This window comes from Terrapene carolina, unplaced genomic scaffold (assembly GCF_002925995.2).
Source record: "Terrapene carolina triunguis isolate 2854851 unplaced genomic scaffold, T_m_triunguis-2.0 Scaffold67, whole genome shotgun sequence".
Taxonomy (NCBI): Eukaryota; Metazoa; Chordata; order Testudines; family Emydidae; genus Terrapene; species Terrapene triunguis.
Genome location: NW_020664418.1, coordinates 1,230,087 through 1,253,172, shown reverse-complemented (window position 1 = coordinate 1,253,172; position 23,086 = coordinate 1,230,087). Strand labels below are relative to the sequence as shown.

Here is a 23,086-nt window from a genome sequence, read left to right as displayed (position 1 = left end):
GGGGAAGGGGCGGAGTTGGGGGGGGGGCGGCCAAAATTGTTTTTGCCTTGGGCGGCAAAAATCCTAGAGCCGGCCCTGGCATCAGCAGAGATTGCACAGAAGTGCACACCCAAAGCCTGTCTTTAACCAGCAAATGAGCCCTGACTAATCACCCAATGACTAAAAAGAAATGTTTCTGTGCGCTGCTGGGAATGAACTGTGGGCAGCTTCTGCTGTTGTCCAGCATCATCTCTCAGCCTGAGCCTTCAGAATCAGGGTCCAAGGAGTTGTCAGTGAGGGGTTGTTCCCACTAGACAGTTGCTGTTGGGAATTTACCAACAAAAACTAAAGTGAATTAAGGATGTGGTAAGCTGGTTTAAATATGTATTATTTAGGGATTTGCACCAATTTAACTGGAGTGATTTAAAATAGATTTATTGAAGCTGGTATAATTTTTCTCCAACCCCTTCCCTTGAGGAGATCCTTCCATAACCAAATGCAGCTCACTTAAGTGCAGTTTTCCTTCATTTTCAGCCATTTTTTTCAAATCACAGTTTTATGCCCCCTAGTTACACCGTCACTTATAGCACGCACACACACCCCACGGGGTGTTTACACTCTTGTGATACTTGGAGACAGATACCTAGTAACTCTGTCAGGGCCAAAGGTGGAGTGCTCCTTTAAGGCCCAGCCCTTACCACTCCAGCAGGAGGCCAAGATACCTGAGTTGATATTTCCTGTCCTATGTGTGTTTCATAGATTCAAGGACTGGAAGGGACCTCGAGAGGTCATCGAGTCCAGTCCCCTGCCCGCATGGCAGGACCAAATTGTTGTTGCAAGGCACCTTTGTGGGGTTGCAGGGAAAGTATCCAGAGACAAACGATCTTCAGCAAAACCAGGGTAAATAGGAAATGGGACCTACTGGAGGAAGTAGGAGGCTTCATATTTTCTGCCTTGTCCACTTCCATGTCTAGGAGGCTTGACTAATGTCTGTACCGGCCATTTCCCACCAACCTGCCCATTATTGTTTTAGAGAAGGTGCTGGCTTGGCCTCTAATCTCAGTGCCATACCTCTTAGCCCTTTGTCTTCTTTTTCTCCATGGCTCTAACAGCAGCTGAGGGAAACTGTAACTGCACCTGAGCAACCACTGCAGCAGCAGGTGGCATGTCAGTTTAACGTCTCATCTGACAGATCACTAAGCTGGAAAGTACAGAGAGGGAAAAGCAAACACCAAATTCTTCTCCAGGGTCCAGATGAGTAAAAGAGTCATAGAGGTTAAGGCCAGAGGAGACCCCTAGATTATCTAGTCTGACCTCCAGTATATCACAGGCCACCAACACTACCTGGCACAATACATTAAACACAACAACAGAAATGAGACCAAAGTAAATGAGACCCTCAGGAAACTAGCGTATTATGTGCAACAGGCAGAAAACAGGAGGGAGTGAAGTGCACCCATGCCTGAGGCCCCTGAAGTGGCAGGAGAATAATTAAAGTGAGATATACCCAGCTAATCTTTGCAAGTGACCTGTACCCGCACACTGCAGAGAAAGGTGAAATAGCCCCAAAGTCACCGCCAATCTGACCTGGGGGAAAATTCCTTCCCAACCCCATACTGGCGATCAGGTAGACCCTGAGCATGTGATCAAGAACCAGCCAGCCAAGTACCTGAGAGAGAATGTTCAGTGCCAACTCAGAGTCCTGACCTGCCCCGTCCAATGTCCCATCTCCAACTGTGGCCATCCCATAAGCTTCAGAGGAAGGAGATTAAAAAAAAAAACACCAGAATACACTGGTGGGGAAATAATCCCTTCCTGATCCCTGCTGGTAGCCAGCTGAATCATGAAACGTAAGTTTTAGGAAGAGAAGACATAAACCAGAAGCAAGCTGTTGAGCCCTTCACCCTACCATCACAAGCAACCCCATCATTCAATTGCACTCATAAATGTATCCAGCTCTCTCTAAAAACTAATGAAGTTTTTTGTCCCCACAACTCCTATTGGGAGGTTTTTCCAGAACCTTACCCACTAGATGGTTAGAAACCTTCTTCTAATTTCCAGCCTGAATTTATTCATGGCCAGTTTATATCCGTTTGTTCTTGTACCAAGATTGTCCTTTAGCTTAAGTTGCTCTTCACTCTCCCTGGTGTTTATCCCCCTAATGTATTTACAGAGAGCAATCATATCCCCTCTCAGCCTTCTTTTTTGCGAGACCAAACAAGCCAAACTCTTCCAGTCTCCTCTCATAAGACAGACCCTCCATTCCTCTGCTCAGCCTAGTAGCTGTTCTTTGTATCTGTTCCAGTTTAAATTAATCTTTCTTGAACATGGGTCACCAGAATTGTACACAGTATTCCAAATGAGGTTTTACCAGTGCCTTGTACAATGGCATTAATACTTCTCTATCTCTACTGGAAATGCCTCACCTGATCCATCCTAGGATCACCTTTGCCTTTTTCACAGCTGCATCACAAGTAATGACTCATAGTCATCCTATGATTGACCCACACACCCAGGTTTCTCTCCTCCTGTAGCACTTCCAGCTGATGAACCCCCAGCTGGTAGCAGAAATTCTTATTATTAGACCCTAAGTGCACTTTGTATTATTGAATTTCATCCAATTTCTGTCATTCCAGATCTTTCTGTATAATATTCTGATCCTCCTCCATATTGTTGATGCCTCGCAACCTTCTTGTGACCCCTCTAATAAATTAAAAACACCTTTTTATATATTTAACACCATTATAAATGCTGGAGGCAAAGCAGGGTTTGGGGTGGAGGCTGACAGCTCACAACCCCCCACATAATAACCTCATAACCCCCTGAGGGGTCTCAACCCCCAGTTTGAGAACCCCTGACTTAGAGATTAATGAGTGTGTTACAGCCTCAGCCAAGTGCCAGGTTCCCTTTAGTTCATGCAGTAGAAGCTCATGCATTTAGCTCCAGAGATCCTAGGTTCAATCCCACCCACTGACAACTGGAGTCTGTGGGTGTTACAATTAGATGCTGAGTCTGGCTAGTGAATTGGTTGTCACAGTCATGCCTATAATTTCCTGCCTACTGAGCTACACATTAATTTTAAAGAGAAAGACTGAGAACAGTCTGGTTCATTTTTCTTTTCATTAGATACAAATCTATCTTGAGTGAGTGAGAGCAAAGGCTTTCTTGGTTCAAGCTGTGGTTTCAGCAGCTGATAGCACTCAGCATGCCAGAGTCAGGTGTGCTGTTCTTGAGAGACCACACAGGGCTGCTGAGGTGATGAAGAGACAAGGGAGACAGCTAAGATCAAGGTATTCATCTGTGAAGAAAGGAGCTTCCAACTGAGGTGCAGCCTGTGTGGTGAGCTTGTGGCTAAATTGCTCACCCCCACCTTGCCTAACCTGTGAAAGCCGCAAACTCAGCCTTATATTGCTAGTTCTGCACCTGCTTGGTTTTGTCTCTGAAGAACGAGACTACTTTTCAGATGAACCGTTCTTTTGTGTAATGAAACTCAGACAACAAAATGGGACAAATACAAAAAGCCAACATTAGCCAAAATCTAAGGGTTAGATATGTCTTGCCAAAGGATCCCCAGGAAGACCAGTTGTGCCCAGGAAGGATGTATACATGGAACAGTGGGACACCACAACCACAGCATCATAGGAGCTGGAAAAAACTCTGTTGTCCTATCTAACCCATCCCCAGATGCACGGTTGTCACCGTTTCAGGGTAACTGCACCTGTTTCTGTCTGTCCCCTTTGTGGTACACTCCAGGAATGCTCAGTCAGGTTTCAGCTCTCCTGCAGTCACTTGCCTCTTGGCAGGGACCCTTGTCCAACTTCCTTTTCACCAGGGAATTTAAGGCTGCACAGCTTCCTACCCTACACTGTGATATTCCCAGCAAGCCAGTCTACCTAACGGCCCGTGCTTTGCTTTCTCTCCAAGGGCTAGGAACTGTGTGCTGCCAGCAGTTACACATTATCACAAAGCTCCTTCTAAGCAAGCACATTTATTTTTAAGATAAAAGCATTACAAAGAAACCATAATAAAAACAATAAACAGATTTAAACACTTGAAACACACCAGAAATCACCAATTAGTCTTATGGAGCCCTAATTGGCCAAAGTCTTTCCAAACTTTCCACAAGGGTTGAGGCCCCTCTTGGGCAGAAGACATTCCTGAGTCAGTTTAAACCCAGCTTTTTTATATAAAAATCTTTTTCTTGGTCTGTTGGTTTCTGGGAAACCCAGTTCAAAGCAGTATATACAACCGTCCCCGGGGGTGGCACCTCTTTGGAGATGTTGACAACCTGAGTGATTCACCTTAAATGCCCCCACTATTTTTGGTTCTTGGAGGAGCTGTAATAATCTTCCCCCTTGGAGTTGCATGCAATTTCTGGCCCATAGTGATAAATAAGCTTAATATAAGGGAAAGTAAAATATCTCTAGGTTTTTCCAGAAGGAAGCACCTGGGCTAAATTGGCCAAACAATGAACTGTCTGAAGGCAAAAAACAAGAGAAGGACTGAATCCATCCCCTGTATCAGCCCAGTGAGGTGTGAGCTCTCCCCTCACAGGCTCTCGGTTTGCCTCCCTGAGGTTGTAAATATGACAAAGTGGGAATTTTGGTAATATGTTTATGATTCTTATGCATGCCTCACTTTCCCTCTGTGCTTTGCATTGCTATGCATGAAACATAAAGGGTTAAAAAGCTGCTCTTGAGGCAGAGGGGGACCTGAGGCATTGTGTCACATATCTGTCTGGGGTGGTATAGGTAGTTAAGCATTGGCTGAAACTGACCCATATCAATGGAGGATCTGGAAAGACAATGGGAACCACAGTAGCTGGGACATTCACATCTAGCAGTCAACAATAAGGAGATTTCCCCCACCTCCCTACTGGTAATCAGAACAAAGCCTCCAGCTAGAGAATGAAGAGGAAAGGTGTAAGGTGGCGGGGTTAAGAACTGGCCTTTAGAGAGACACTCACACACACTTAGGACTAGGGAGCCCAGGCCTAGGGTTGGCCAGGCTTAACTCTATCTTAACCTTTGCTTTTCTTTGTTACCCTAAAGACTTTCAGATTCTTTAGGCCAGGTGACTAATAAATTGTTACCTTGTTTTGGAAAGACTGCCTGTGTCACTGCAAATACTCTCTGAGAGCATTGTGCCCTGAAGGGGTGTAGTATAAACCTCCCACAGGAGTCTGACTGGCTGTGTTCACTGCAGGGAGCAATGGAAAGAGAGACAGGGTTTGCTGGGGCCTGAAGGCCCAGTTTCAGAGTCTTGGAGGCTGCGGACCTGCCCTTGTGTAACTGTAAGGGTCTTTGGGGACTGTCACAATGAAGGGTTCACTCCCAAGGGACTGCTTACAGGCTGGGGCATAGACCAAACCCTATGGATCCGTGACAGTACTCAGAGGATGAAAACAAATGGTATACTTTCTATACATATTCTGAACCTGCTGGTCTGCCTAGGGTATTTAGAAGCCTTTCCCAGGCTCCGTTGCTATCACCACAATACCCCGTGACATACACTTATTGGAATTTGCCAACTCTACCTGTTCTAGTTTTAGGTTTAGGTCTAGATTAGAAAACAAGGTTGGTATTAGCATGGGACCTCAACTTCTTTCTTAATCTAAGCAAACATTAGACAACCTTAGGCCAAAAGGATGCTGATAACTGAGGAACACACTCTGCAAGGGCAAAGAATGAGTGGTTGGCAGCATGTGAGCCACAATTTCTGTTATTTAATCTGTCTGTCTGGGGTTTACACTGCATATATCATCATGGTGTCTGAGCACCTGTCTGGACAATGGCAGTGGTCCTTGTCCATAATCCCCTCCAGCCAGCATAGACCCTAGGAGATGGTATCACTGGCCCCAGTAAGAGCTCCTCTCAACTAGGGCTATCGCTGGAATGCATGTATTCGGCAGGTAGATCACTTCACTCCTTTGCATTTCTATTTATAGCTCTGTGTTCATGCTGGCTAAGGAGGAAAGAGATTAACTGAATACTCAGTCTCCCAGGGAAAAACCTCCAACCACAATGTTTATCAACATGGGTCTGAGTTCCCAGACAGGACTGATTCACTTTCTGGACTGTACCAGCTCCTTCCCACTTGACTAGCTGACCTGACAGCTCACAATTCCTCCTTTGTTTGCTAGGGAAATGATCCTAAGGAAACTTCATGTGGATTCCCACTGCACTGCAGCAAGTGGGGGTTCTCTTCACCAAATGCAGCCCTAGATGCACATTCTACCCAGTAGGTTGGCCAGTTCCACCTGACATCTCTGTCCCAGGGGTACCATTTTCAGGGTCAAGACGGACACATGACCAGAAGTAAAGGGTATCATGTGACCCCTCTAAGAACTCCTCCAATCACGATGGGTTTCACACACCCCCATAGGACCACCCCGAGAGGAGATTTGACCAATCTGGGGGTGTTCCGGGGTGGAGTGATCAGGCCGGAAGAGGGTCATGTGACCCCTCTAAAAACTCCACCCATCGCCCTCTACCAATCAGGATGGGTTTCAGCCACAGAGGACTTTCCCAAGAGTGGATTTGACCAATCGGGGGGGGAAGGGAGTTCCGGGGCAGGATGACCCGCACAGAAGAGGATCGTGTGACCCCTCTAAGAGCTCCCCCTATTGCCCTCTACACATTGAAATGCAGCATCACCCCCAGAAGTCCCAGCACCACATGGAAGAGGCCATTTTGTTCCAAGAATGCATGTTTTAGAAATCATGGAAACACTGAGAGGAAAGATGGAGTCCTTCACCACCTCTGTGAGAACTTAGGACTTTGTTTAAACCTCAAACGAGACAGGACTGAAAAAGTTCTAGCAGAGAAAGGAAAAGGGAGAAAAAAAGCAGCTACTGGTGAAATGGTTGGGGTGGGCCGATAAGTTTAACAGCTGGGTCAAAGCTTCTCAACTCTGTGACATTTAGAGGTGAACGAAAACGATTCCTTCTACAAAGAGAGAGAGGAAGAGAGAGAGAGAAATGAGCGACGGCAGGTTTTACATTACTTTGCCCAGCAATGCCAGCTCTGGGTTTTTTCCCCCAAAACATCAGCTCGAACTTTACAATACAGCTAATTAAGCCCTTGGATCTCCCAGGTGCCTGGGAGGTGGGGTTAGTGGAAATACAATACCTGCACAGCTGGAACACTATCTAAGGATCATTGAAATAGGATAGAAAAGTTAGACTTAGGCCTGGTCTACACTACGACTTTAATTCGGATTTAGCTGCGTTAATCCGAATTAACCCTTCACCCGTCCACACTACAGAGCCAGTTAATTCGAATTAAAGGGCACTTAAAATCGATTTCTGGACTCCACCTCGACGAGCGGAGTAGCGCCTAAATCGATTTTGTTAATTCGAATTAGGGTTAGTGTGGCCGCACACCACCGAATTACTGTGGTTAAAGTAATGGGGTAGTGTGGCCGCACACCACCGAATTAATGTGGTTAAAAACCGAATTAATGTGCTTAGTGTGGCCGCGCACAATCAAATTTATACAACCTGTTTCCCAAATTCGAATTATCTAAATTCGGATTAATCCTGTAGTGTAGACATACCCTTAGACTAAAGTCATGCTCCAATAATGGGTATAGTGTAGAGATAATTGAAAGCAGCCTGTTTGCTGGAGCATGCTACTCTTTCTATATGGCAAAACTGCTTCACATTCCCAGTGAACTTTGCCCAATATTGTTTTTAAAAATGAGTACCTATTGGGAATTTCTTAGCACTCAGTGCTAGTACAAATCAAGCCATTTATTTGGGGACCGAGGTGTAAACTCAATAGCCTAACCTAAGGCAATCTTTTTTTTTTTTTTTTAAATCAAACTTGGCTTGTATTCATGTGTTACCTATTTCCATGGTGGCATCAGCAAGAGGCACATATGCAATGAAATTCACTGTATATAAAGTTGCCATAAGAGTCTGAAGCTAATGCTTGTTGCCTCACTGCACTTTGGGGGAGAGCTGATCAGTTAAAGAAAACACCTGCCTTTCCAGACATAATCCATTCTCCAAAATTCCTCTTCATCCAAATGAATGTCACCTCCTATTTCTTCTCCAGGTCCATATACATGACCCAGCACACCACAAGGCCCATCAAATGGGAAAAAAGTCTCCAGGCTCTGGCAAAGTACACATAAAGGTTTTAGCTGACAGTTGATGGAACCAAGTAATCAACTCAACTTCAAACTACCATAATTTGAGCAAAGATAAAAACATGGTCCTCAGACTTTCCATCTCATTTAACTTCTCTTTGTTGCTAATGTTTCAAGCCACAGAGGCATGTGTTAGGTCAACAACTCAGAGCTACACCCCCAGATTTTCCAGAGCTCTGCTTCATGTTCTGGGGAAATAGAGGATCACAGGTAGGTTCAAGCCACCTTTCTCCTGACCCACCCAACCTCTTAAGCTGCCTGGGGCCAAGTTCTAACTTTCTGTGCCAGGTAGCTACTCCCATGATGCTGCTGGCCAAGATTGCAAGAGTGCATCATGCTCCAGTCCCACCTCTCATACCTTTGCCATGCCCGCCCCTGGTCCTTAGCCTGCCCCAGAATGCCTCCTAGTATTTACAGGGGAATCTTCAGCTGCTGCTTTAAAGCAACGTTTAGTTCCTTTTTGACCTCTGAGCCAATGCAGTGGCTCAAAGGGGACATACAAGGAAATAAAGATCTGGCCATCCAATTTCAACATTGTGAATATTTCTTTCACATCTGTCCTGCACACATGTATTTCTAAATATTAAAAACTGTTTCCGTGTGAGTTCCCAGATTTTTCTTAACAAATTTAAATGATCCCTATTAAAGTAATCAATTTTATGAAGAGACTGATATCTACCGTACAGGGTAGATTTACACTATGGCCCCAATCCTGAAATCTTTTGAGTTGTAATTCCTTTCAAAGCCTAAATTCTGCCCTCAGTTACAGCCATGCTATTCCCATTGCATTCAGCGGAAGTTTAACATGTGTATCTGAGGGCAGAATCAAGCCTTATATTCAGAGTCTCCAATTTGTGCTTTCTGCTGAGCTGCACTCTGTGCAGGACGTGACAGGAAAGGAGAAAAGTATCTGTACCCCACCTTTATATTCTCCCCATCCCCTGGGCTGCCATAAAGTAGAGCAGCCTTAAAGCAGCTCAGCTTACACTGGCTTGTAATAGTCACCACATAGGAAGGATGGTCTAGTGGCTGATGCACTAGACTGAGACTCAGTTGTGCTCCAACACTACAGTGATGGTCAGCTGTATAAAACCCTAGGTGGAACCTGGGATCAATTCCTGGCTTAACTCCAGACTTCCAGTGTGTGACCTTGAATAAATCATTTAATCTACCCTGTGCCTCAGTTCCCGCTCTGTAAAATAGGAATAATGTTTCTCTACCTCATGGGGCCCTGTGAGGACAAAGTCCATTTCTGACTATAAGCTGCTCAGATATTATGGGGATGAGGGCCAGATACTGTACATCAATAGGAGGAGTAGCCTAGGACTTGATATGAGAAGATAAGCAGCACTGAAATTCATGTTGTTTACTTTCCTCAAAAGGAAACCTTAGCACTTCAAAATGTCTTTTGGAAATACTCTTTAAGGAAGCACCACCAAAGAAACCAGGCAGCTTTTAGAAGCAAATGTAATCATGATATTAGCATTGCCATTGTCTACTGTCACAAAATTTAGTGGTGTGATATCACTCCAGACATTTACAGTCATCTCTACTGCTTGGTCCACTTCCTCATGTCTGAGTTTGTTGATATAATTCACCATCCTACATGCAAGGAAAGTGCAGGACATACATGTTAATATGCAGTGTTGTCATAGCCGAGTTGGTCCCAGGATATTAGAAAGATAAGGGGCGTAAGGTAATATTTTTTTATTTGACTAACTTTCAAGTTGCTTCCAACTTCCCACTTCCAAGTTGGTCCAATAAAAGCTATGATCTCACCCACCTTGTCTCTTTAATAAATGATAATAGACAGCTATTCAGAGTTGTGGTTTGTGAGCTCAGAGGGCTGTATTCTCTGGCCCACCAAGTTCATTTTGCACCATGTAAGTAGCACTCAGTGAACTTAAACCAGCTGCAGCTTGATGTGAGAGAATTCTTTCTGTATAAGGGAATCACCACAGGTATATGGCCGGTGATGGTAGTATAGCTGCCTCCCATGCCAGTGTAGATCCTGGAGCAGTGTTGTAATCTACATTGTTTTATATGTAAATTGCAGCTAATTACACCCATGTTCAAACTGTCTCTCTTTGGACTAATCGCTCTCTCTCATTATTTTAGTGCTGTGTTGTAAATCAGCGGTTCTCAACTGCGGGCCCACGGCCCACTGGACCCCAATCCCCCTGCTCTGTGGGGCAAGTCTTGAGCCCCCCCACATCCCGTGGAGCGCCCAAGCCCCCCACTAGCCCCATAGGGCAGAATCCTGCCTGTGGCTGAAGCCCAGAGGCCCCCCCCCCCCGTCTGAATCCTGGAGGGCCCTCCATCGCTGGGTCATGGAGTTTCTATAGCATGTTGGGGGGAGGCAGGGGGGCCTTCAAAAGAAATCCATCTGGGCACCACAAAATAGTTATTAGCACTTCTGTGATGTGCAGCAGCCAATCTCAATCTGTAACATCAATCAACATCTTGTCCCAGTGAGGTTAGATTTGGGATTTAATTTAATAGCATCTCTGATGAAATATAGCATTTCATGATCATGTCAGTAGACATTGTCAAGTGTATGCCACCCCCAACACGAGACAAGCTCTCAGAGATTTATTACCACTGTGACTTACTCCCCTTTTTCTTCACAAAGCTACATACTGCAGAGCTCTCTCTGGGCTCAGTCTGTATTCTGACACAACAAAATGCCAACTGGAGCGGAGCCAGTTTTGAGGATACCAAGGAGTGCATGGAATGCAGGACAGATCCTTCAATCCTCATTCAGGTAAATTCCTTCTGACTTCTATTCTGCTTAACTAAGGACTGGACTGCAGACATTAGCTCATAGGACTGGGTCCCTCTGCCCTTACTCACATTGAATAGATCTCCTGGAAGTTGTAAACAAGTTCCAGTCAGAACCAGTTTTCCTAAGGGGTTTCCCAGGAGGGGCTTCCTGCCTTTCCTAAGGGGTTTCCCAGAAGGGCTTCCAGCCTTTTCTAAGGGGTTTCCTGGGCAAGCTTATAAAAGGCTGCCCTGGACACAGCCTCAGGGCTGTCCATCTGAATGGCAGCCAGGGACAGTCATGGGTCACAGGTCTTATCTGCAGCCTCATCTGTAAAGAGAAGAGAGAGAAGAAGAAACAACACTTACCTTTCTCATCATCCATCACGGTTCTCCTGTGTGTTCAGACAGTGTGTATTGAGCAGAAAGAACACTCAGTGCAGGAGACAAGGGGACTGAATTAAACTGCAGATGTCAAGTTCACATACTTCCATTTTCAGTGACTAATCTCTTAAGCCAGTGGGGATGGCCACGGTACAAAAGTATTTCTGTAGATCAGCATGTGATTATTTGTACTGCAGTACTGCCTCATAGTCCCAGTCACAGACCAGGATCCCATTGTGCTAGAACCTGTACAAGCATAGAACAAGATGGTCCTTAATGGTCATTAATTAACACATTAACAGCACAAGCAGACAAGAGGATAATAAAGCAAGAAAAAAAAAAGCCCCCTTTGACCAGGTACCAGCATATAACTAATAGAATGCTACATATTTAGGGAACTTTCTCCCTGATTCAGGGTCTGATGTGACTAAGCCCCTGTTCCATACCATTGTGTAAACTGGGGACTTGTACAATTGCACAAGATGGAAAGTATACAGTGGCACACAGTTGAGGCCTACTCCATTTGTAGTACATAAACAGGAGGCCACTCTGCAAGAAGCTAAGGGCATGGTCAGCACAGAGAGTTTGCCTGTCTCTGTGCTAGTGTTATGCACCCCTCACTGTCTACACCTGGCTCCCTAAAGTCGGGCCTTTCAAAAATGCAGCATCGTGTAGGAGCACAGGTAATTGTAATAATGCTTGTCCGTCACAGGACCAACAAATAGGAGGGTGAAGGGATAGCTCAGTGGTTTGAGCATTGGCCTGCTAAACCCAGGGTTGTGAGTTCAATCCTTAAGGGAGCCACTTAGGGATCTGGGGCAAAATCAGTACTTGGTCCTGCTAGTGAAGGCAGGGGGCTGGACTCGATGATCTTTCAAGATCCCTTCCAGTTCTAGGAGATAACATAATTAATTAAAGGGATTTTATGCAGGTTCTTGTATAGAAAAAAAAATTAAAGATCCAGCACTCTATAGATGACTCTGCTTAGCTGTGAGCCTTATGGCTTAAAGCAGAATTCCTAGAACATTACTTTGCTTTTTGAAATAGTTTCTCAATAAATGACAACTCAAAATATCTGCTTCCACCTAGTGGTGCAGATTTGCATAACGTGTTATTTATATTCCCTTTTTTTAGGTATCTTTGCCTAAAGGATAGAATAAATCAGAATCTACTGAGACAATTCACACTTCTGCACAAAGCCACAACAGCACTAAGAATGTATATATTTGTCAGCAAATAGGATCATTAGGGAGAAGGAAAAGGATAATCTCAGAAAGAGGCTCTCTCTTTCTCCTTCACTTTATTCTATATAGGTTTTTATCCTGCTATAATCAATGCAGTATCTGAGCAGCTTCCCCTAATACATTAATAATATGACTAACATCTGTCATGGTAATAACTTTTATTGGACTAACTTCTGTTGGTGAAAGAACTGCACAGAGTTCTTCTTCAGGTCCTTGAAAGATTATTTCTTTCACCAACAGAAGTTGGTCCAACAGAAGATATTACCTCAGCTAGGGTGAACAGATGTCCTAATTTTATAGGGACAGTCCAGATATTTGGGGTTTAGGTGCCTATCAACCCTACCCCACCCCCATCACAATTTTTCATACTTACTATCTGGTCACCCTATACCTCACCCACCTTGTCTCTAATATCCTGGGAATGACATGGCTATAACATTTGTCATGTCCAGTTCATTCTCTCTCATCCTCTTCTCATGGGGAGAATTGTGTGTGCAGTTTTGTTTTGGTAGGGCTTTGATTTTTGGTTTGTTTGGGCGTGAGGTTATGTGTACGTATTGCTCTGTATTTATATTAGAGAAGCCAGGTTGAAGAAATGCACCTTGCACTGGGAAAGGTGGGAAGGTTTGTGATGGTCCTTAGTTCCTTTGGGAGTTTGTTCCACTATCACAGACTGTCCCCTGGAGAAAGCTCCACCACTAGAGGCCCTGATGCAGCAAGCCACCCCTATTCAGCAAAGCATATGCTTAACAAGCTTTTGCTTGAATCCCATTAAAGTCAATGGGATGTAAGCACATGCTGAAAGTTAAACATGTGATTATGCAATGTAGTTGTAGCTGTGTCAGCCCCAGGATATTAGAGAGACAAGGTGGGTGAAGTGATATCTTTTACTGGACCTCACACCCTCCTTGAGTGAGTCTCTCACCAACCTCCTGCTGGGCCTGCCACTGCCCCCGCCACTGCCCCCAGGCTTCCCCAGCAGGGTGCCAGGAGCCCCCAGAGGTGCACTGAACTCTTTGCCTTGGGGTAACTTAGGAAAGAGCCCCAGATATACTGGGCCTGGCCATTGAGCACCTTGAAGAGAAGGGCTGAGACCTGGAACCTGGCTTGATATGTTCATGTTGCAGAAGTATGAACACAGGTGCACAGTGTCTGAAGGCAAGCAACAAACAAAACTTTGATTACCACTGAATGAGGGGGCCTGTGGAAAAAATAGTACAATTATGCAATTAAAGACTGTGTCAAAATGCACGTGCACAGTACTCAGACTACCTGAATCCTGGCATTTCCTAACTTGCCATTGCTCAATTTTGCAAACTTACTAATCGTTATTTTAATGCAGATTTTTATATATTTGTTTGGCATCTAAATATATAAAAAATACAGACATTGATTCATATCATTTTAGAGCAAACATCCCCATTTCATTGTTTGTTTTTAAATAAAGTACAGGACTAGGTTCTGGCAATTTCTATATTGAGCTGTAAAGAAAAATATTTTTAAGGGTTTTAAACTGTTGAAACAGAGGCACAGAGATTGTCTCACATAGGGAGGAGTGAGTGATGCAGTGCACACTTTCCCAAGCCAGCAGAGTTGCTGGACCCAAAGAGATTCCCCCTCTATTCCTGAGTCAACCTTTGCCAGAAGCAAGCGGACAGAAGGACAAAAGTAGCTCTCCATTTTAATAAAGGCTCTTGTAACTTCCTAGGTAAACTGTTCCCTTCCATTCTTTAGTTGACTATTACTCAGGCTCTGTTCTTACTGGCCAACTTGAATTCTGATTTTTCTACATCATGGCCAGTCTTTATCATCTCTCTTGTAAACTTGAATATGCCAATCCCTGAGAGGACATACTTTCTTGTTTTTTCCTGATTCGGCAATCAAAGCTCTGGGGATTGAGCTCCCATTTAAGATACTTTTAATGATGACCCCCAGTCCTTTATTTCATCTATCAGGATGTTCAAAGAGAGCAGCTACACGTCACTGAACGCCATTGCTCTGACTTTGGATTCCCTTGTAGAATGTGTGGGACTGGGGTAGCTGTCTCAGCTGGATTCTTAATCCAGAGGAAAGACGCTCTGTCCTGTTAAATCAAGATCAGGAATGGCACATAGATTTTGGATAAAAAGTACATTTTACTTTTACTCTATTTTCTTATTTTTCAAAAGGAACAGTACAACAAAGATAAAAACATTGTGAATAAACAATATAGATATTGATGTATCTTGTATGAAATGGGACAGCTGCTCTTCTACTATAGGGATGGATGCCATATCAATAGATAAGATAAAAAGACAGGCCTAACTGAGAGACTGAACCCATATTAGGGCCAAATTCTGCTCCTCGGTTACATGAGTATGTCGCGCCCTGACTAGGGCCCAAATCTGTGTCAAGAAGAGTAAACCTGGTCCCGAGGGAGTATAGGACAACTTCCAATTGTTTTATTTTCTGTGTCTTCCAGCAGATGGTGGTACAAGTCAATAGTATTGTTCATGGTGTAGCTGTATTACATTTCCTTGTCTTTGGCTTGCTCTATGATAATTTTATATTTGTTATCAGGGCCAAACCCTCAGCTAATGTAAGTCATATCATTTCATTAAAGTCAAGGAAACTTTGCCAATTTACCCCACCTGAGAATCTGATCTTTGCAGTTTAATACTAATTAACCCCCTTCTATATTTATAGGGAATCATGTTTCCTCAAATGGTTTTAAATCTGATGTCAAATCATTTCATGTTTAAATGTGTTTAACAAAGATTAACTGGTTCAAGTTAACATACTTGGAGGCCCAGATATGTTAAAACTGTTTAAGAAGGGTGGTTGAGTCTAAACTATAAAGACAGTTCCAAATATGGACCACAATTCAGAAAAGCAGCCCTATTCATCATAGCATATGAATGATGTAAGCAAGTTCTTACAATTTGGATCTTAGATCATGGTCATGATTTAAAAAGTTAATTGACACAGCTGGACACCAAGAGACAGGGGAAGAGACTCTGAGTTACACAGTGGTTTCCTTGTAACTTCCTTACCTTTGTAAGGTATGGTGTCAGGGTTCTTCCCCACTCTGAACTCTAGGGTACAGATGTGGGGACCCGCATGAAAGCCCCCTAAGCTTATTTCTACCAGCTTAGGTTAAAACCTGGTATGCTGCCACCACCAAGTGATTTAACAAGAAACAGGGAAAGGACCACTTGGAGTTCCTCTTCCCCCAAAATATCCCCCCCAAGCTCTTACACCCCCTTTCCTGGGGAGGCTTGAGAATAATATCTAACCAATTGGTTACAAAGTGATCAAAGACCCAAACCCCTGGGTCTTTGGACAATGGAAAAATCAGTCAGGTTCTTAAAAGAAGGATTTTATTAAAAAGAAAAGATAAACATCATCTCTGTAAAATCAAGATGGAAAATAACTTTACAGGGTAATCAGATTCAAAGAGCCCAGAGGAACCCCCTCTAGCCTTAGTTTCAAAGTTACAGCAAAACAGGGATACCTCCCTCTAGCAAAGGTAACATTCGCAAGTTGAGAAAAACAAAGCTAAACTAATACGCCTTGCCTGGCTATTACTTACAAGTTTGTAAATCTCTGACTCTTCCCTGCTGTAACACAAGAAACAATCTCCACCACAGTTCAATTGTCTACTCACTTCAAACATTTCCTGGAACCAGTCTGCAGTTGGTTCTTCCTCCAGCAAAGTCTTTATTAGCTTGCCAAGGGCTTCCAAGGACCTCACGTACAGTGACTGAAACCAGAAGAGAAGGAGTGAGGCTCAGCACAGATCAGTTGTGTGTGTGGGCCGGGGAAAGCTAACCATAACCTTGCCAGGGAGGCCATGTGTGACTACCATCACACAGTGCCTGCTGGGCAGAAATACAGTAGATGGTGCCAGAGGAGAATTGTTGTCAGATACCTGTATATGCAGAGCATCCTTTGCTGTCTCGCCTTCCTCTTTTGTCTTCTCCAAGGGAGGAAGGGGAAATAAACTTTTGAAACACTGATCAAGGAGTTCACGGTTTTCCTCCAAGGTCAAAGATGGTTTGAGTTTGCTGTCAGAAGAAAGATAGGGAGAAAAGTCATGCATTAGACTCAGTACCACCTCCAAGTACAAGAAATGGGTCCAATGACTAGAGAGTGCCCCAGTCTAGAACCCCAAATGCAAACAACCCTTCACTTTGCAGCTGAGCACCTCTTTGCACCTCTATTAAGTATTGGCTCAATCTAGAAGTAAAGCTTCAAGTCCCCTTTTCAGAGAAACCCACAAGCTTCCTTCCCCCTGCCAGCTAGCCAGACACCTCCCTCCCCATTTGAACTCTCCTCCATTGTACTGCATGCCCCTCAACCTCCAATCTTGTGTCTTTCAAGCACAAACCTCCAAATGGACACATTCAAAACCTCAAGAACGAAAGTTCTGCTGGTGAGCAGCAAGTGAGCCAAACCCTGCAGGCATCAGACTGCTCCCAACCTGACACTCATGAATTAACAAATAAGAAGTCATCACAGTGCCAGGAAATATGGCAGAAAATAGCCTACCTCAGATGTTCAATGGCAAGAATTGCCTTGTAGCAAACTGGAGATGCCAGGGAATCCAGTGGTTCCTTTTTAATGAAGTCCTGAAATGCATTAATAGGGACATAAAAATGGGAAATGGATTTGAAAGGCAGAGAGGTCTTCCTCTCACACCCTGAAATAGGGCCATATGCCAGACCTGTAATAAACAGACACCGGGCTCAGCAGGCTCTCTGCCTCAGAAATGGACTGTAGGGCCATCTGCAGGCTATACGGAGGACAAAAAGATAACTCACCAGACACAAGCCATTCCTTTCAGTTACAGCCCACAATATGTCAGCATCTCTGCCGAGCTCAGAGTGGACCCAGCATTCGGGGTGCCATGCAGGTAGCTCATGAGACTGCAGTAGTACAGTCACAGCCAATGGATAAAATAACATCTCCCTGGAAAACCAGTCTTATTGCATTACAACAAACTCCTTTGTACTTCAGTCCTCAAAGCTCCTAATCACTCACCAGCATGTAGCCAAGGAGTTCCTGTTTGTAAGAGCATTCGAACTCCTGGGAGTCTCTGGTCTCCAAGATGGCACAGCTAATCTCCGTGACATTCTGGATGAGGGTTAATTTTAGGTACGTGTCCTACATAATCCAGAAGGAGAAACAAGAGGATGTGGATGAGAAACTGAGAGAAGAACCAGAGTCCAGAAGATAAAGATCAGGAATTAAATCTAGCCTCAGGAGAGGAGAGAGGTGTCCACAGACCCCAGAAGGCAGAGGACCCCGGCTCTGCACCCACCTCAGAAGAAAAGAAAACCCAGGTTCATCAAATAAATCCAGGTTCACTTACACCAGAGCAGCCAGGACTCCTGCTTGATGTAGCAAGGAAATCAAGCTCTGTGCAATTTAAACAAGCAACTTGTGTATAGAAAATGCAAGAGCTGAAGGCAGATTATTTAGAATGTACCTTGTTCGCAACAGTGATGCCCAGCACCTGAAAAACAAAATGCAAAACAGCTCTTAGTAATGTACATAGTCCCCCATAACACATCCTCAAAATGTCCTGGCTGGTGAATATGGAGCAGAGGGAAATCACTATTGTTAAATCTTCCAAAAGGCAGGAAATGTATCCAGAGCGGGTGTTTTGGAGAGGCCAATATCAGGGGCCATCCTATGTAATATTTGCATTTGTGAACTACTAGAAGATATCAGTTTGCTTCAACTGTTTTTGACAATGCCTAAATCAGAGTCTCAGTCAGACAGGGCAGAATTGAATGGCAAAGTAACGTGGAGAGGTTGCTCTGAGATGAGAGTCAGTGCCAGCAGTCAGACACCTAGGGAACAGAAATAACGAGCACACAGACAAACAAGACGACAGATAAGAGGTAAGGGAAGTAGTGAGTCCAAGAAACAGAGTGACAGCAAATCAACTAAATACAAGCTAGCACTAGTCTCTCTTGGGTAGCAAAAGATAGAGCTAGATACACATACATATTAAGGGAGTTAGAGTGTTATTCTGAATAGCCGGAGTCTGACTGCATCTGAATTACTGTGTAGCTGTGGTCTACAGAATTTCAGAAGAATATAGAGAAACTAGAGAAAATACGAAGAAAAGCAACAAAAATGATACAACATGTGACAGCTCATGCTCCATCCATTACAGTTTTAAATTTTGAGTTATGTGACAAATTATTGCTCAAAGGAGAGTTTTAGAAAATACAAGCCCTCTCTCTATAAACTCAGAGGCAATGCTATAACTTCAGGGTAATGCCCCTAACACTTATCACGCAAAAGCTCTTACCCGACAACTGGCTCTGAAATGGTGAAGGATGTTCCCTGTGATGTCTGCCTCTACTCGGGAGAGAAGCTGCTCTTTTGGAGCATGGACAGCCACATTGCTGTATGTCAGCATCAGGGTGCTGGGAGTCTTGCCTCTTTTTCCATGGTGATAGTCCTAGACAATCGGAAACGTCACTAGAGCCAAGTTCTTCTGATTCGTTTTGCCTTGGAATTCTGATCTGCTGCTGACCGAGGAATTGCTCACAGTAGCAATGGCAACTTGCACTTGCAAAGCTCTTTTCAGCCAAAGATCTCAAACCACTTGCAAACAGTATTTAAGCAAAATAATAACTGTGTGAGGTAGGGAGTTATTAGTATCTCCATCATTCCCACGGGTAACTCTGACACAGAGCCTAAAATGCTGAACATACAGCAGTGAAGTACATGGGAGCTTAGTCGTTGACACTGGTGGGTACAAGATCAGGCGCTAAATGTCTTGCCTAAGGCTGCACAGTGAGTAAATGCAGAGCCAGCAATGGAAGCCCAGAGGCCTAGTCTCCTGCTCTATCCTCTAGATCAGTGGTTTTCAACCAGGGGTACTTGTGTATCCCTGAGGGTCTGCAGAGGTCTTCCAGGGGTTATATCAACTCATCTAGATATTTGCCTAGTTTTACAGCAGACTACAAAGAAAGCACTTGCAAAGTTACTAACTAAAATTTCATACAATGGCTTCTTTATACTACTCTATATACTACACACTGAAATGCAAGTACAATATTTATATTCCAGTTGATTTATTTTATAATTATATGGTAAAAAATGAGAAAATAAGCAATTTTTCAGTAATAATGTGCTGTGACACTTTTTAATAATTTTATGCCTGATTTTGTAAGCAAGCAGTTTTTAAGTGAGGTGAAATTTGGGGTACACAAGACAAATCAGACTCCTGAAAGGGGTACACTAATCTGGAAAGGTTGAGAACCACTGCTCTAAATCAGAGGTTCCATAATTGTCATCCGTAGACCACTGGTGGTCTACCTACAGCAGGTTGGTTAGCCACATGTTGCTTGCAACACCTCCTCATTTCCAGCTACTAACAGGGATTAAAAAAAAAATATCTAAAAATACCTTAAATGCTTTTCCATGCAAGCAACTGATGTAGTTTCCACACATTGTACATGGGAGGGGTGCTCAAGCCATGAGACATCAGATGATAAAAATCATTTGAGAGAACCCCAGCTCCAGATTGTGCTCCTCTCTGCTTAACTGCAGGCATCACGCAGAACGCATACATTGGGGGACAATGCTAGCTGACCAGAGCAGACACTACCGCAGGGTTGCTGCCCCTGCTTTAGAGGGAGAGGAAGTTTGAGAGAACCCCCTGGCTCCTTTACCTTCAGACGGTCGATGAGCCCAGAAATCTTAACCTTGCTCCTTGCAGCCCCAAACTCCTGAAGTGCGTTCAAGGTGAGGTCCAAGTGGCTCTCAGCAGACAATGCGAGGATGGAAATGACTCCCTGTCACCCAAGAAAAATACTGGTTAGGATCTAACCAGGTGCCTGATAGACCCCACGAGTCCATTCCTTTCACCTGAAGTGGTGTAAAGTGCCAGTGAGGCCTGAGACACATGGGGAGCGGGGGCTGAGTGAAATAGCAATGAAGAGGATATGAAGCAAAATGGCATCTGTCCCAGGCCAACTCAGAGCTGAGCCCCACAGGGAGCATTCAGGGATTACTTGGTAAAGTGGGGAGAGGGACAGCGTCCTCACCTCTCTCTCAGGGGCTTCCATATAATTTGTTGTCATCAGAAATTTATGAGTCTGTGATTTAACGTGGACCAGGTCCTGACAAACTGCTAAGGACATTCCTAGCGCCTTATACAGGAAGCTCTGAAAGAAAGAGACCAGCACTGAGATATCAGTAACACAACGTGCCTGTCAGTACAGACCCAGCTCAGCAACACTCAGGAAGGAACAAGATAGCCAAGTCCAAGCATCCATACTGCAGAAACATCCCATCATCTAGCCCAGCCAGAGAACCAACAATGCAGTACAGACAAGCAGCCTGTCCAAGCAAATATTGGAAGGGCGGGCGGGCAGGCGTGGGGCAAGAGAGCAGGGAACAAGTAAAAACAAAATTTTATATGCAGAATAAAATATAAAAGTAATGAAGCCTTGAGAGAAGCCTTATGCAGCCCCCCAATCAGAATTTCAAGGGAAATTAACTAGAAACTAAGCCTTAACAGATAACAAACCTTCTCTTTGGAAGGGCTGGCATAGCCAGCCATCTGCTGGCTCAACTCAAGGCTTATCTGGCTGCTCCAGGCACTGTTGTCTATCGTCTCCAGAGATGTTCTTAGGAACTGAGTGTAAAACAAGAGGTAAAGCAGATGGTTAATTGCAAGAATTTGGGGGTTGTTGTGGGGTTGGTTGGTTTGTTTGTTTGGTGGTGTTTTTTCTTCCTTGTTCTCTGTTGTAAACTTTCCAATATTCAGGTGTCATGGGAAATTTATTTCCCTATTGAGAACTATAAACATCAACAACCCAGACTTCCTCTGCCTGTTGTTCTTTAACCTTTGCCTGATGATTCCTCTCAGTCTCCAAACCCAGATGGACAGTGAATTGGAGAATGAGATGGAGCCAAGAAATCTGACCATTGAGGAGTGATTTTATAGTGGATGGAGAATAGGTCTAATAAATTTTGAACAAAGGGCCCTGGACTATGAAGGACCAGGAACCTTCTCTGAAGTGCTGTGGACCCTTTATGACACCTCCCGAGGGTACCCAGGGTTGTGAGGTACCTCACTACCATCTGCCCTTAGCATGAGGAAGCCTTCTCTATGCCTGCCAGGTGTCAGCTCCTGACTCTGCCAGCCACAAGCAACACAAGCACACCCTTCTCACCCCATCCAGCTCCACTGTCCTTCTACAGATAAGCGGTTGGTACACTCCAACCGCCCAGCCCTCTGTGCAGCCCCAGAATGTCCAGCCCCTGTTCCACTGGACACTCACAGAATTCATAGGTTTGCTACACACATCATCACCGGTGTCACCTCAGCATCACCGCTCCATTTAACACACTTAGATACATTTAGAGTGAAAACAAGTAGAGTTTAATTCACAAAGATCAGAGATTTGAGAAGCAGCAAGTAAAATTAATGTAAACAAATGGTTACATAAAAATAAAATCATAACATACTTCTAGAGCTTAAACTTAGATAACCAAACATTCCCCTGTCTCACAGAGGATATCTCCCCCAAATCTCTCTCCCAGCATGAAACACCCAGACCAAATGTGATCCTCCATTCATAAGACAAGCCAGCTGGCAGTTCGTCCAATAGGTGAAGCATACCTCATGCAGGATACCTCTGGACCTCCAGATATAGTTCCAAGCATTCATTGTCTTCACTTGTAAACAAGGTACCTCCTATTGTTTGTTTGTTTTTCCTGTATCAAATCTCCTCTGGAGACTTTGCAATCACTTGATTAGAATGTTGCTCTATTGATTAGCATCCACTGTGAATAATTACTCATCTACATACAGCCATTCAGGCAGATAAGCATCTCCTGCCTGAAAGAAACTTATCACTTTCTGGTGACCAGCCCCAACTCACAGACCTTAAAAGCATAAATTTCAGTGTACAACCATAACGCCTTATATATTATCCACTGTGCAATGATTATGAGGATCCGTGTGGCACAGGTATCCAGTAAAGTCTTTACATGACACCCTTTGATTATATAGAGATCAGATCCAGGGAATCCTATGCACTCCTGTGGCCTCTGCCACTGGGCACCCAAAGGACCCGGGGTCACATTCTCAACTCCCATTGAAGTCAGCGAGAGGTTAGTAACTCTCAGCACTTTGCTGTTTCAGGCCCAAATTTTGAACAGCAGCCAGGAAATATCAGAAACCTCACAAGAGAACCTAATCTTATTTGATTTTTTAGCCCAAAGAATTTCAAATGAGGCTGGATCTGGAATGGGAAATTCTAGAGTGTAATCCAACCCCAAATGGAACTCCAAACCTTCTGGGGCTTATTTGTCACTAGGTCCTTTCCTTTCATTTTCAGCACTCGCCATAAAAATGTTCCTTGTCTGGATTTACACGAGGCTGTAAAGAGCTCTTTCTGACCAGAAAGACTTCTCCATGAGATACAGTCACCAAACCTTGTCTTGTCTCTTTTCCTTTTTGGGTTTCTCATAACAAATTTTCTTTTGAGTGGCAAATAGAAAAAAAGAATCCTTTAGATGTCCCCCAGTGATGCATTAGCATGCTGGTT

At 44.1% G+C, this 23,086-nt stretch overlaps 1 pseudogene; it reads right to left on the bottom strand.

Moving 5' to 3' along the window:
- Positions 1–21,090, bottom strand: part of LOC112117593 — a 38,942-nt pseudogene extending 17,852 nt beyond the window's left edge.
- Positions 21,091–23,086: the final 1,996 nt, after the last annotated feature.